This window comes from Leptonychotes weddellii, chromosome 7, assembly GCF_054177405.1.
Source record: "Leptonychotes weddellii isolate Sample4059 chromosome 7, ASM5417740v2, whole genome shotgun sequence".
NCBI classification, from domain to species: Eukaryota; Metazoa; Chordata; class Mammalia; order Carnivora; family Phocidae; genus Leptonychotes; species Leptonychotes weddellii.
In genome coordinates, this window is record NC_138375.1 from 113,743,563 (window position 1) to 113,757,970 (window position 14,408).

A 14,408-nucleotide genomic window follows, 5' to 3' on the forward strand; every position below is an offset into this window, starting at 1 on the left:
GCTGAGATACAGAGGAGAAGCCATGAAAAAATCATTGATCTGGCTGTGCCTCAATATCTAAAAATATTCCTTAGACTTCCCAATGACATGAGCCTATACATTCTGCTTTTGTTTAACCTAGTTACACTTCCACCACTTGTAACCTCTGCCTTGGTAGTCTTGCTGGATTTATCAGGTGCAAATGTGAACTCCTGATACTTGTCATTCTTCCTTCCCAGCCTGGTGCTGCTCTAATCTCCCCCGCATCAATACATGGCAGCTCCATCTACATAGTTGGTCCCACCGGGCGGTCATCTGTGGTAGATTGGATTATTGTCCTAAATCTTCACTCCTTCCCTGTTGTGAAATTATACATCTGCACTCTTTGCCACGTGACTTTGCACTAACATTCTCTAGGGAAGGTGGAATATACTTACTTCTTTGTCCCTTTGATGTTGGCTTTGGCCAGTAGATATGACATGAACATCATCTTAGGATGTGCTTGATAGTGACTTGCTATTCTGTGCTCTTGCCATCTATCATTGAAAAAATAGGCCCCAGGTAGCCACTGGTCCAAGGGGGATGAAAACACAGATAGAGCGGAGCTGATCCCAACCCACGGCCTAGAGCCTAGCTCACCAGACCTGCAGCCTGATGCACAGCCACCCAAGCTGATTCATAGACCCATGAGTGAAAAATTAATGTTTGCTATTTTATACCACTGAGATCCTGGGGTTGTTTGTTATGCAGCAATAGCCAGCTAAAACATTCTTCACTTACCCCTACCTCTCATCCTCATTTATTTATTTATTCATTTATTCACTCCCTTATTCAATAATATGATAAATCTTTATGGAGCACCTACTATGTATCAAGCATATTTTGGGCACCAGGGAAAAGACATTAAACAAAACAGACAAAAATCTCAGCTTTAATAGAATATTAAAGGTATTCTTTTAAATATGAAAAGTAAAATTTAGTATGTCACCTGGGAATAACTACCTAGTAAAAAAAATAATAAAATCATAAATGGGGGACGGAGTGTGTGCCAGGATGAGGAGGGGCGATCACTGCTGTGTTGATGGCTAGGTCAGGGTTAAATAGGGTTGCCCTTCCACTTCCAATCCATTTCTACCTTCAAACCATCTCTAAAATCTCTCCACTTCTCTCCACATCTACTATCTACAGACAGCCAGGTCCAGTCACTACCATCTCTCCCCAGACTCTCTTCTGCTTCCACCAGCCTTGCTCCAGCCCCTTGACCACCCAACAGCTATTACAGGGTGAAAATGTAAATCAGGTTATGATCACTCTGGAATTAAACTCTTCAAGTTCTTCAAAGTCTTCCCATGTCATTTAGCGTAAAATTCAAACTCTACCACGGCCCTGCCCTGACCAATACCGTCCCTGCCATCACCAACATTCCCGCGCATGCCTTGTACACACTGGCCTTCTTTCTGTTCCTCACGTGTCACAAGCTCTTCCTAAACTTCAGGTTTTGTACGCACAGTTCCCTCTGCTTATTCTTGCTCTTCACCTTGGACAGCTCTGAAATGCTTTGCCTACCACTCCCCACCTGTCTCACTCCCTCTCATCAACCTTGGGTCTCAGCTTGAAGGTCAATTTCTTACAAAAGCCTTCCCTGGCCACCTCTGCTCCGCTGAACCTCCCTATCCCATCTGGGAATGCTATGGAATTGGGGAGAGGGGAAGGAGACAGAAGTTCACATTCTCTAGAATGGGTTCCCCCCATTACAGACCTCCCAAGCATCTAGCTCTTGCCCTCTTTTCACATATCATGATTTGATCAAAGTCTATCTTCCCCCATGGAGTTAAGTCTCCTTCACAACAGAATCCTCAACACTTAGATCAGTGCCTGGACTGCTATAGGCCCTCAATAAGGAGTCATTGAATTTTCTGCTTCAATTTTGGTTTTATGCTTGCTTCGCATAAAAGCACTTTGTTTCCATTTAATTTTTTTGAAGTTCTTAATCAAATTTTACTGTATAATAGGATGTCATTCCCCTTATCTCCCAAACAGAAACTCAGCCCTTAGATTTAACATTTGTGCATTTGCTTATGCATTCAACTTAAATATTTACGTAGTACCTACTATGTGCCTGGCAGTGTGCCCACTACTGGGCTACAAAGATGACTGCCCTATTGAATCTCACAGTGTCCTGGGGGATGTTTGCTTCTTTTCTGTCTCCAAGATCCTTGAACACTTGACAGAAGAGTCAGAAACTAGAAAATCAAAATCTGTCATTTCAAAGGAGTAAAGCCCAAGTATTCTCAGGGGAGGACACTCTTCAGAATTTTGAGGAGCCCCTCGTTTTATAAAAAGCTCCCACAAGGAATAGACCAATTATGCCAACGTCAAACAAAGATTACGTTCTGAACAGGAGTATTTAGCACTAAAGTTTAAAGGATCCGGGACACTCATTGGAAGGGTTGTTACAGGAAGAGCTACATCCCTTCAGACTGTATTTCCTGAGATGTTTCATTCCTAAGTATGAATCTTTAAAAAAAAATAGCTTATAGTTTTATAAAAATAATGCATGTTTATTGGCAAATTTCAAGTCATAGAGAAAAGGCAAAAGAAAGTAAAAATCACTTGAAATCACACATATAACATCTTGCCAGATATCTTTCCATGTGTATAATAATAGCTATTAATGATCAAGGATGTACTTTATGCTAAGTACAGAGCAATGTGCTTCACATGTTTTATTAAATGCCACACTAACCTCACAATGGAGTTACCATTGCTAACTTTATGATCCTCTTTTTTTATAAATGGAGAAACTAAGGATGGGGATGCACATATTTCTACAACCTCCTTGGGCTTACAATGCCCAGAAATGTTTCTAACCTTGGAGGGTGCCTTTATTTAAGAATTGGTGTTTGCAACTGCTTTGCTGATCATGGAAGGATATTACAGAATGTGGTTAAAATATTTCATACACTAAGCTCATTCCTCACTTCGTGCATTCCGTAAAATCTTGCGTTCTCTGCTTCCACAACCCAGTCTCTTCCATCTTCTCCCACCATCCCCTGTATGGCTCTTCTTTCCCCTGTCAGTGAACTGGCCTCTTTGCTGTCCCTCCTACTCCCAATCTGCCATCACACTCCATCAATACACCTTTGCTTTCAAGGAACCTCTGTAGGAATGTTCCCTCCTGCAGCCTGCCCAGACCTCAAGGATCTTTCCTGGATGCATGGCATCGTGGGAGGAGCATAAGAAGGAAAAGAGATGCATGATGTAGAGATGGTAAGGGATGAGGGGCCTCCTGGGCACTTTACAGATAAGGAAGTAGAGGCTCAAGAGAAGTGAAATCAATTCCTGAGTGTACACAGACAGTCGGTGATGGAACTAGAATTCAAATCCAATGAGTCTGATGCCCAAGCTCCTGCTCTAACCACTATGCATACCGCCTGCTCTCTGGAGTCCCACTCACTGAGATAGCCTAAACTTCTGCCCCCCAACAAAACCGTTCTTATGAGCCCTCCGATAACAGTCAGGGAACCACAGTACTCGGCGAACTGAGCTGGGAAAACAATAGGTTACTGAGTAAGAGAAGGAACGAGTGAATGAACGTGCCAATGCACACAACTGCCATTTCTAAAGCGAATGTGTGTCATTTGGTGATGGTGAAGTCACACAGAGCAAGCAGGCCATAAAACTTTGTATTTATTCTAACAGTCAGGTAAGGACCCTGAGCAAGCTCAAAAGGCCCGGGCTGAATGGAGGTACTGTTCTAACATGTTTATCTTGAAGTGTAGTGCAACCTATTCATTCTATTTGTGTAATGACTAATGCCTCGATGGATGTATCATTTACAATATGATAGCATTGCTAACGTGCCACATTAAAGGTGATTTGAACTGATGAATCAAATCAGTTAAGTTCCTCTAAGTCAACTCTAGCTACCCAAGTCCTGTGGTGTAATGTTCCCATCGCAGAGAGCAGCCGGGCCGGCTGCTCTCATCAGTGTTCCTTCCAAAAGCTTCTTTTTATAAGAGCACTATCACACAATGCACCAAAACCTGGCATTCTAACATTTCAAAAATGAAATAAGAAGTCAACACAGAGTCGCCTGCCCCAAATGTGTCACAGACGGAGTAGTAGGAGGCCCCTGCCAGATCATGCTGTCAGAAATTAGAATTTTTATGAGGTCTGAGCTCCAGTGTGGTTCTGGCTGTGATGTCTCGGAGGTCTTAGCAAAAACCATCTGGGGGCTGCTACAGATTTTCAGAACCACAGGAAAGAACTTCAAATAGGTTAAGGTATTTATTTTACTTGCTTATGATTGCTGGATGAGTCTCTCTTATCGGGCAGGCACCACAATGATAAGGAAAATGGATTTATTCATTCCTATTTTACATTCCTCCATTTACCCTATTTACTCAAAGAGACAGATGTCCATGGAAAAGAACACCCTCCTCGCTCCTTGAAACTCTCTCCTGGTCTCTTCCTGCAGTCAGGTGTCTATTCCAATCTCTGGCTTCATAACTGAAATCTGATTCATTTATTCACTCAGCCAATATTTGTGGAGTGCTGGCTCTGTGTCAGGCCTTGGGCTCCACACTGGGAATGCCTAAGAGTGCAAAACCGGGCAGGACCTCTGCCCACAGGGAATACAGTGAAGCCAGGAAGACAGACATAAATCCTCCATCTAGAATCTGCATGCTTACGATGATCCCCAAACACCCCCTTTCTTTTGATCAACATTGGCTGAGCTCAACTTTTTAAACCACATGGCTTTTTTCCCTTCCTCTACTCATCTCATCAGCACATGGCAGGAAATTCGTTTTAAGGTCTATCAGCAACCTCATGGAAAGAGAAAGACTCATGCCTCGCTTGCTTTCATCGTTTTTGCAACATGGACAGAGCCAAAAACAAACTGGAGTCACCAAAGGCCCCCGGACCCCCAAGCAGCCACCCCTGCATTGGCTCCCAAGGGAGTTAGCAGCTGGGATGCCAGGAACTAGTGCTGATTCATGGACAGGCCAGGTCTTCACCGGGCTGCCAGAGTGCACCTTAAGGACCCAAAGGTTCTGGAGCTGCTAGGGTACCAGAAACAATTTCATCAGTAGGCTAATGCCCCACAGCTACATGGCCAAAAAGACACAAGACACGGGTTTTTGTGCAGAATGGTTTCTAGCAGCTACCTTTGGAGACTCTTAGCAGCCTTAAGGAGGAAACAAAAAGGTCAAATTTTTTTTCCTGCGCAGCACGTAATGAGAAGAAACACACAGCAACAAACCCATTCCTCATTCTCACACTTGGGTTATTCTTACTCCTTGAAATTGGAAGAAAGCGATGAACAGGAGCTACCTGAGGGTAGAGGAGGCAAGCATATGTGGCCAAAAAAAAAAAAACGTGGTTTCATTGGCAAAGAAGTCACGTTGGTCCCAGGGCTACCAAAAGCGGGGTATCCGACAGACTTCTAGAACAATACTCAGGGTGCGATGAGGGATCCAGCCACCCCTAGAGTGACCCTCCTCCTCTTTATGCACTTTTCCAGAATTCCTGGCCATTAGACTTCTCAAGAGACGCTTCCAAGTTCGCCCCCCTCCAAAATGAATTCTACTGATCGATTTCATCCTAAGCCTCCTCTAGAACGATTGGCGTTTCTCATGGCAGCTGCAGGTGGGCAAGGACTCCAGTCCCCTCATCTGGGCAGTTGTGGCCAGAGCGGTAGGGCTGCTCCCACTCAAACCACACGGCCCATGTCACAGCCACTTCTCCAGGAGCGAAGCGGCTCAGGTTGCTTTCCCGACAAGCTTGCTGTGGGCATGGCAGACACACTGTGCTTTCTGCATGCCAGCCCAGCATACAGGGTGAGGGCCGGGGCGTCTGCTCAGTCTGGGCAGCTTCCCCCACGCAAGGCACATATTGATTTGTTTTCTCCATGCAAGTATTTGTATACTTTCACTAATAAGCTGCTCTGCGCAGGATCTGTGACAGACACCAGACACAACGGAGAGCAGAAACAGACCCAGTCCTTGCCCACGCAAAGTACATAACCTAGTAGGAAGGACAAGTAGGAATCACAGGCCCATGCTGTGTGTTAAGTGAGGGTGACATTTGGGTGGGGTTGAGGGTGAGGAAGCCTTCAAGGCAAGTGTGAAGACCCCAAGGTGGGAAAACCAAGGCCGGATAGAGAAAGCAAGGACAGATGGGCCTGGAAACGGGGACAGGACAGCCCAGGGCTTTGTGTTTTTTGTTTGTTTGATTGTTTGTTTGTTTGTTTAAGTATATCTAATACTATTTTCATTTTTTTATTATGTTCAGTTAGCCACTGTATAGTACATCATTAGTTTTTGATGTAGTGTTCAATGATTCGTTAGTTGCATATAACACCCAGTGCTCATCACAACACGTGCCCTCCTTAATACCCATCACCCGGCTACCCCATCCTCAGATTGTTTCCTGGAGTACGGAGTCTTTCATGGTTCGTCTCCCTCTCTGATTTCTTCCCCTTCAGTTTTCCCTCCCTTCCCATATGGTCCTCCGTGCTATTCCTTATGTTCCACAAATAAGTGAAACCATATGATAATTGTCTTTCTCTGCTTGACTTATTTCACTTAGCATAATCCCCTCCAGTTTCCTCCATGTCAGTGCAAATAGTGGGTATTCCTCCTTTCCTATGGCTGAGTAACATTCCATTGTATATATGGACCACATCTTCTTTATCCATTCGTCTGTTGAAGGGCATCTCGGCTCTTTCCACAGTTTGGCTATTGCAGACATTGCTGCTATGAACACTGGGGTGCATATGGCCCTTCTTTTCACTACATCTGTATCTTCGGGGTAAATACCCAGTAGTGCAATTGCTGGGTCGTAGGGTGGGAAGGCGGGCTGGTACAGCCACTCTGGAAAACAGTATGGAGGCTCCTCAAGATATTAAAAATAGAGCCCAGGGCTTTGTAGGCCGCGGCTAGTGTTTGGCCTTATCCTAACTGTGCATCACATGTCCGAGCTGGGCCTCAGACAGCTGCCTTCCCGGTGAGGAGGAAGGCTGGTGGTAGCGGGGAAGAGAAAGGGGTGCAGAGGAAGATGGGGTTACTCACAGGACAAGCTCTCTGCCGGCATTTCAGGAGCTCTACCACTAGTCTTACCTGTGACTTCTACCCGACGCCAGCCCAGGACCTTGGCCGCTCCAGACATATCCCACTCCCCAGGCTTTGTGCCGCTTTCCTGTCGTGCTGTGGCCCTGTGACTATAGGGACCAGGTCACCCAGCGGCCTAGCCGCTGCTGGGGAGGGAGGGTGGGTGTGAGCTGGGAAGTCAGAGGAGCTGGGAAGGCATGTCTGGGGCAAACAGGCTCCATGGAAGACTGCGCCCACATGCTACTTTCACCCTTCCAGGGGGTAGGAAAAGACACTTCCTCCTGGGGGAGAGCAGTGGGGATGCTTCCACGCTCCTAGATGACACAACATCCTGGATGGAGTGCCTGTGGGAAGACTCATTGCACCTGGACTTACCTCTGTGATGTAGGGGAGGGGTAGGGACACGTCTATCCAGTTCTTTGCTCTGGTGCCTGGTACTGCGGTCCATGGAAGACCCACAGTAAATGTTTGTTAACTGAATTCCAGTGCAAAACATACAAAAGGTAATTTTACTTTTCCCTTATTACCTTGAGGGAAAAATCTGGGACACCCCAAATTAATAGGGAAAACAATACCATTTCTTGTCCTCTGAGTTGGGTGAGCTCATTACAAATGTTTTAAATGGGTAAAGAAGTCTTAGACTAAACCAGGGCTTCTGCAGACTTTGCTCTCATTATCTTATAAGTTTATTTTGTTTGTTTGTTTAATTGTGGAAACTTCATTTATTTTTGCCCAGGTCAGTGTTCCAGCAAAGGTTGGAGCCCAGACAAGAGTCAGGGCTTTCAGTCTAGAGACAGGTCTCCTGGCCTTTCTGTGCATGTGTGTGTGTGTGTGTGCATGTGTGTGTGTGTGTGTGCACCCATGTAGGGGTCCTCTCCTCTGCAGTGACCTAGGAAGGAAGGCCCTGCATCTGGCCAGCCAGCCAGGAGTCAGCAGATTATTTCAAGGCCATGGGGTGAATTCGGCAGACTTTTCCCTTCTGAAAGCGCTAGGAATAGCATTTTGCTTACCTCTGGACCAGGAGAATTCTTGCTCAGGAGTCCTACTTTAAATGACAGTAGAGAGGAGGGGCCCAATGTAATGGGGCTATCCCTACAAGAGAGGGAAAAAAAAGGTGCTCATTCACTTGCTCTTTCCCTGTAGCCAGGACCTAGGGACCGGACCCCGGATGAGGCTAGGTTTCCCTCATGCTTTCTGGTGCAGGGAAGGGGGACTTGGGTGCCCTGCCTGCTGACTGGTTGGACTTACCTGGCTGCCCCGGTTCTCCCCCAGCCCTTTGCCTTGGTGCTCTCTGCAAAGCTTTCTGCATTTTGTGCATGAATATTTTTCTGGTGAGAGGCCCTTTTACCTGTTCTAAGGGTTTGTGATCTCTAAGAAGTTAAGAACCTCTCATCTTCATAAAGAGAAGTTTTTACATTTTATCTCATCTTCCAGAAACCCTGATGGCCATGACCTCATTCCTGTCTGATCATCTCAGAACCCCTCCAAGAATAGGCGGCACACAGTGGCCCACTGAATCCATGAAGGAAGGTGACAGAGTAGGAAACTTCCTGTGGGACTGGAAGGTGGATCTCCCTGGGAGATGTTTGTTCCTTTGAAGCAGAGCTCACTGGAAGGCGCTTTCTACCCCCTACACCAGGCCTTCTGCCTTGTGCTTCTCCTCAGACCAAATAGCTCCAAGATTCTAGACCCAAGAGATCATGTACAGATCCTCCAGCACCCTAGTTTGCCCCAGGTGGCCCTTCGGATCTCGGTTCCGATGGGAGCTAGGCTCCTGAGGAAGAGGTGAAGAGAAAGGGGGCAGGGTGTGGGTGGGGAGTGGAGAGCCCCGGGTCCCTTTTGCCTTGGTTACTCCCAGCCTCCAGCCTCAGGAGTCTGGTCAGAGGGGCCTTCGAGTTTGATCTGGGACAGAGAGAATAAAACAGAGTGAAGTGTCAGGCTAGGAAGGAGGGGAGGGGTGAGGAGGTGGGGATTCATGAGATGAGCTCAAGGAAGAGTGTGTGCAGCACAGAGGAGGCTGGAGGTCAGAAGGGGTGTCGGAGTCCCCCCCGAGGGAGAGGAGCCAGCTCTACCAGAGCAAGAGAAAGGCTGTGTTCCCTGGCATGGAAAGAAGTGTCCAGGCTTTGGGTTGGAAGCTCTTTGGGTTGGAGAGGGAAGCGGCCTGGGAGTCGGCGCCTGTGGGCAATGGCCTGGGTTTCCTGAGGAAGGAAGAAGGCCCAGGAGTCCAGACGAGGAGTGTGCAGCGTTGAACCAGACGGTCTGGCATTCTAGATTCCTGTCCAGTAAAAGAAAGACAAAGATTAAAACTAGTCAAGCATACGCTTTTATCAAGCTCATTCCAGATCCTCTCCATCCTCATCATTTCTTAATTAGCAGGTACTTGAATCAATTTCGTTCTTCATGTCTCTCTCAGTAAAGGAATGAATGCTTAGTAAACACAGGGACGCAGCCCTGTGAGGAATCCTTTGGTCTTGGCAAGTTCAACCTCCATCTGTTTCCAAGTAAGATATTCTGAGGCTGTGTGTGTGTGTGTGTGTGTGTGTGTGTGTGTGTGTTTAGAAGGAGGAGTAGTGGCTGTAGTCATAGCTATCTCCATAAAAACCATCATTTCCTTTGTCTTCTTCACTGCCCCTTCATCATCCCCGTCCACTCTCTCCATCTCCCCTGCTGCCCAACCCCCCCCCACCCCCAGCTCACAGCCATCCTCTGTGGAGGGTCTATCTAAAGGGTGATCACTCCCCACCCCTTCCAGCCCTGTCCATGTCTCACCTCTCAGATCTCAGCATCGCTCCCTTAAGACAGCCTTCCCTGAGCCCCCAGTCTAGACTGCTTCCTTCATTCTAGGTTTCTGTGGAAACTTGTCTGATTTTTCAGGGCACCGTGTCCCTTTGCTATTATATACTAGGCTGGTCATTATTTGCTTGAAGGTCACCTCCCTCACCAGACTGTAATGTCCATGAAGATAGACAAGCCCGTTGACATTCACCGGTGTATCCCTGGAAGCTCACACTGGTCCACAGCAGGCCTCCCCCACTTCTCTTCCCCTGGAGCTCTCACCCATTATTGATAGGGAGGGAAATGTTCTGGAAATCCACAGATTGGGTCAAATGTCTCTTTCCAGGGGTTGACTTTGTAAATATTCAAAGGTAGTTCACATGACTCCCCTGTAAACCTTCTCAATGTCAAAAAGGCTCCGACGAGGGTGACGAGGGTTCTGGCCTTTCTGCAGGAATAACATTAAAATGCCTCAGATGAGGCAGAATTAAGGGGACCAAAGACTTCCCATCCCATGTCTGCTCTTCAATAGGTCCGGCTGATTTTACTGAATGAGTAGAGGCACAAGTTTCGTTCCTCCAGCCCGAGAAGCTGTCGATGGTCCCTTGCTAGGGAGAAGGGCCCCTCAGTGATTAGCTGAGCAGGTCCTGAGAAGCTACACAGAGAGGTTGCCCAGCCTTCTGGCGCCTAGAACGGACAGGGCCCTGGGCGTGGTCAGATTTTTCTTGTCCAGCTCACCCGGAATCAAAAATTTAAGAATTTCAGGGTCCTAAGGGGAAACATGAAAGTTCTTCTGGGCCTCTGGGAGGAAGGGGAAAAAGGAAGACCTGTTGTGTGGAGTTCCCAGCATGCGAGATGGACAGGGGCCTGAAGGAAACCCTTCTTCCCAGTCTGACTCAGACCCGGATCTGCTCCCAAGGGGGAGCAAGCTCCGACCGTAGCCTCTCTGCAGCCCACCTCCACAAGAGCATCCGGGCAGCCAGACCGACAGCTCCTCGGCTCTGAAGCTGGTCAACGTTTGCTGCCCTCAGTAGGGAACAGAACTCCTTGAGCTGCCTGTGCTCCCAGTCCAACTTGACCCCTGCCTACCAAAGATTCCACAAAGGAGCCCAAACCGAACCACCTCTCTGGATCCTTGAAAGTGCACTCCAACCTAACTGAATGCCCTGAAGGGCAAGCGTGTAGTTCAGCCCCTTAGGCTTATTTACCCTTAAGTTTGTTTATGTGCATTTTCGCAATCATCTTTGCTGCTTTTTAAAAAAGATGTTACTTATGTATTGGAGACAGAGAGAAAGAGAGAGCACACAAGCAGGGGGAGGGCCAGAGGGAGAGGGAGAAGCAGGCTCCCCGCTGAGCAGGGAGCCCCATATGGGGCTCGATCCCAGGACCCTGGGATCATGATCTGAGCTGAAGGCAGATGCTTAACCATCTGAGCCACCCAGGTGCCCCTTTACTGCTTTTTTTTTTACATTCAAACTTGAAACATCTCCATCATGAAGAAGTGCAGCACTATAGAAATAAATAATGTAGAAAGTATAAGTCTCCTCTATTGTCCCCACTCCCCCCAGCCCCATCAGGGTAACAATCAGGTCAATAGTTCTGTCTGGATCTTGTTTCTGTACACATACTAACAAAAAGGATTTCACTGCATTTACTATGTTGCAATCTACCTTTTCTATTCACATATTTGGAAACTGTCCGTGTTCACTGTAGTCCATGCACTAAGTCACCTCAGTATTTTAAACACCTCATATACACGGATTTCCCATGGTCTCTCTTTTTTCCCCGGGGTTACAAGGCTGGTGCAGTGAGCATCTTTGCATCTTTGCGCATTTGGACGGGTAGCTGAGTTAATGCCAATCCTTTCTATTACCAGCACACCGCAGGGAACAGGTTTGGGCCTCTGCATGTTTCTGTGGGACAGATTTCTCGAAGTAAAAGCTGGGTGAAAGGGTAGGCGCATCTTTAGTTTTGAGAAGCACTGCCAAACTGTGCTCTGAAAAGGTTGTGCCAATTTTCACTCCTATTGGCAATGTGTGAATCACTTGGTTGTGCTTTAATGCTGTCCTTGGCTCTAATAAAGCATATACTAAGGCACAGGCACGTGGATTATGTTCCAGCACTTGCCATGAGACTCATGCTCAGCATAGTATGGGCGGCGCCACTCAGCCCCCGCCATCAAGTCCCACTCGAGGTTGCACGTGAGTAATAAGACGGTCCAAGGAAACTTCTGGGAAGGTCTGAGAGACACAGGGGAATGGAGGTAGATAGCCAGGGAGATGCCTGCGTCCTCATTCTAATCCAAGAAGTCCATCATTTTTTCTTACAGGATGTTCTGCAGCTCCCCCACCCACAGACACACACAATCACGTTTCCCGGTTTCCTGTACCCTGGACTCCATCACTTGTCTGGATAAACGGTCCAAGGCTCACTGGAGATTCCATTACGTCCCTGCTTGGCCCTGCAGGTGGACAGGCTTGCAATGAGCCCACAATGCAGTGTGATTGTCAGGTTCTGGGAAGAGATGGCATTTCACTTGGTTAGATCTCAGCTGTGTTGTGAATCATTTTGTCTTTCAAATTTCCCATTGCTGTCGACTCAGCCTGCTCCGCTTTGTATGATGCAGGACTGCTGCGGGAAGAATGGACGTTTGGTCCATGCGACCTGAAATGGTTGGAGAAAGAAGCAGAGTTCAAGCCCAAACGGGACCTCTGGCCCCAAGCTTGGATTAGTCACTTACAAAACAATGCAGCCCTGAAAGTAATAACTCACCGGAAGGACTAGCTGACATGTCTTCAGTGCTTACCATATACCAGCCACCATTCCAAATACTGTCTAGTATTATATACAAGGTATATTTTTAATTCTCGATCTTATGATGCAGGAATTATTATTTTCTGAGTCTAACCCGAGTTAACTAGGCAACCTGACCCCTCCACTCAATGCAGAGCTTTTCTATTTTACACGTGTCTTATTTTAGAGAACATTCCAGACCTATCTCATTTGATGTCCAAACAAAGCAATGCTGAGAGGCTGGGGGGGGGGGGGGGGGTAAGGTATTAATGTACTCATTTGACAGGTAGGAACACTGAGGCCTGGAGATGTGTTTTGCGTCAGACCCTGTCCCCATGCTGGAATGTGAGCCAAGTCCCTTGATGTGGTGAGTTGCCACAGGACATCCTAGGTGAGTGTCTGTCCTTGGGTCCCAGGTATTTCTTCAAAGCCCAGGGTGTTCTCAGGGCTTGAAGCACTGGGCGCTGAGCCAGCACAGGTGGGTCCCAGCCAGGTGACAGGATCTGCAGACAAGCTCGGGCCCTGCCCGTAGCCTGGTATTCCTCGGGCAATTATTTTCAGGAGCCATTGACATCGTGGTTGGTTAGCAAGCCTGGCTCTCAGCCGCTGCCCAGGAATTGAACTGCTCATTGGCCCGTGGGTTTATGAGTGTCAGCTGCTTTTTCTCATTACCACTTTCAATTAACTCATTGTTCTGAGTCCAAGCTAACGGCCCCCCTTGGGATTCATTTACATTAATGTTGGGGCCCTGGTTTCTTTCTTTCTTTCTTTTTTTTTTTTAGAAGAAAAATTCAGGTTTTGTGAAGTGAACAATTAGAAACATCAGGGGTAGAGGCCCTGGTTGTGGGTCCGGCACAGAGGGAGCACACATTTCCCACAGTGGCGCTGCCAGGCCGAGGTGCCCCGGCCACTTGGACACATTGAGCACATCCTTCAAGGCCCGGATCAATCCTTCTTCTTTTTTTTTTTTTTTTAAAGATTTTATTTTATTTATTTGACAGAGAGAGAGAGAGACTGCTAGAGAGGGAACACAAGCAGGGGGAGTGGGAGAGGGAGAAGCAGGCCTCCCGCCAAGCAGGGAGTCTGATGCGGGGCTCGATCCCAGGACCCTGGGATCATGACCCGAGCCGAAGGCAGACGCTTAACGACTGAGCCACCCAGGCGCCCCTCAATCCTTCTTCTTGGAGGCAGCTGAGGCTGCAGGACGAAGATGCAGGTGGGTGAGGAGGCAAAGTGCTATGGAGCTCGAGGAAGGCACCCTCCTACCTGGTCGGGACCCATTCCCTAAGGGAAGTGTTCACAGTCTTCCACTGCAGAAGGAAGAAAACAGAAGTTTATTAAACACCTACTACATGCAAAGTGTGATCGCCTTCATTTCACGTAATCCCCAAATAAGAACCAGTATCCGTCGTTTATAGGTAAAGACATTAGGGCACAGAGAGGGACGGCGACTTGACCAAAGCCACGCCATCTAGGAATGGTGGAGTGAAGATTTATACCAGCAAACAGGGACAAAGGTGGGAAAGTGAGTGTGGGGGATGGGAGGGGCACAGGACTCTGCACAAATGAGTTATAATTCCTTAAACCCCCTTCAAAAAAGTTTCCTGTGATGACCCACCTGCTTTTCATGCATTTCTTTGGGAATCATTTGTTCCTTATCGCCTTATAGATAGACTAAGAGTGTTCACTTGAAAACCAGAGTCTTTTTGGGTGTTTCCTCTTATGTTTAAAAAAAAAAAAAAAAGG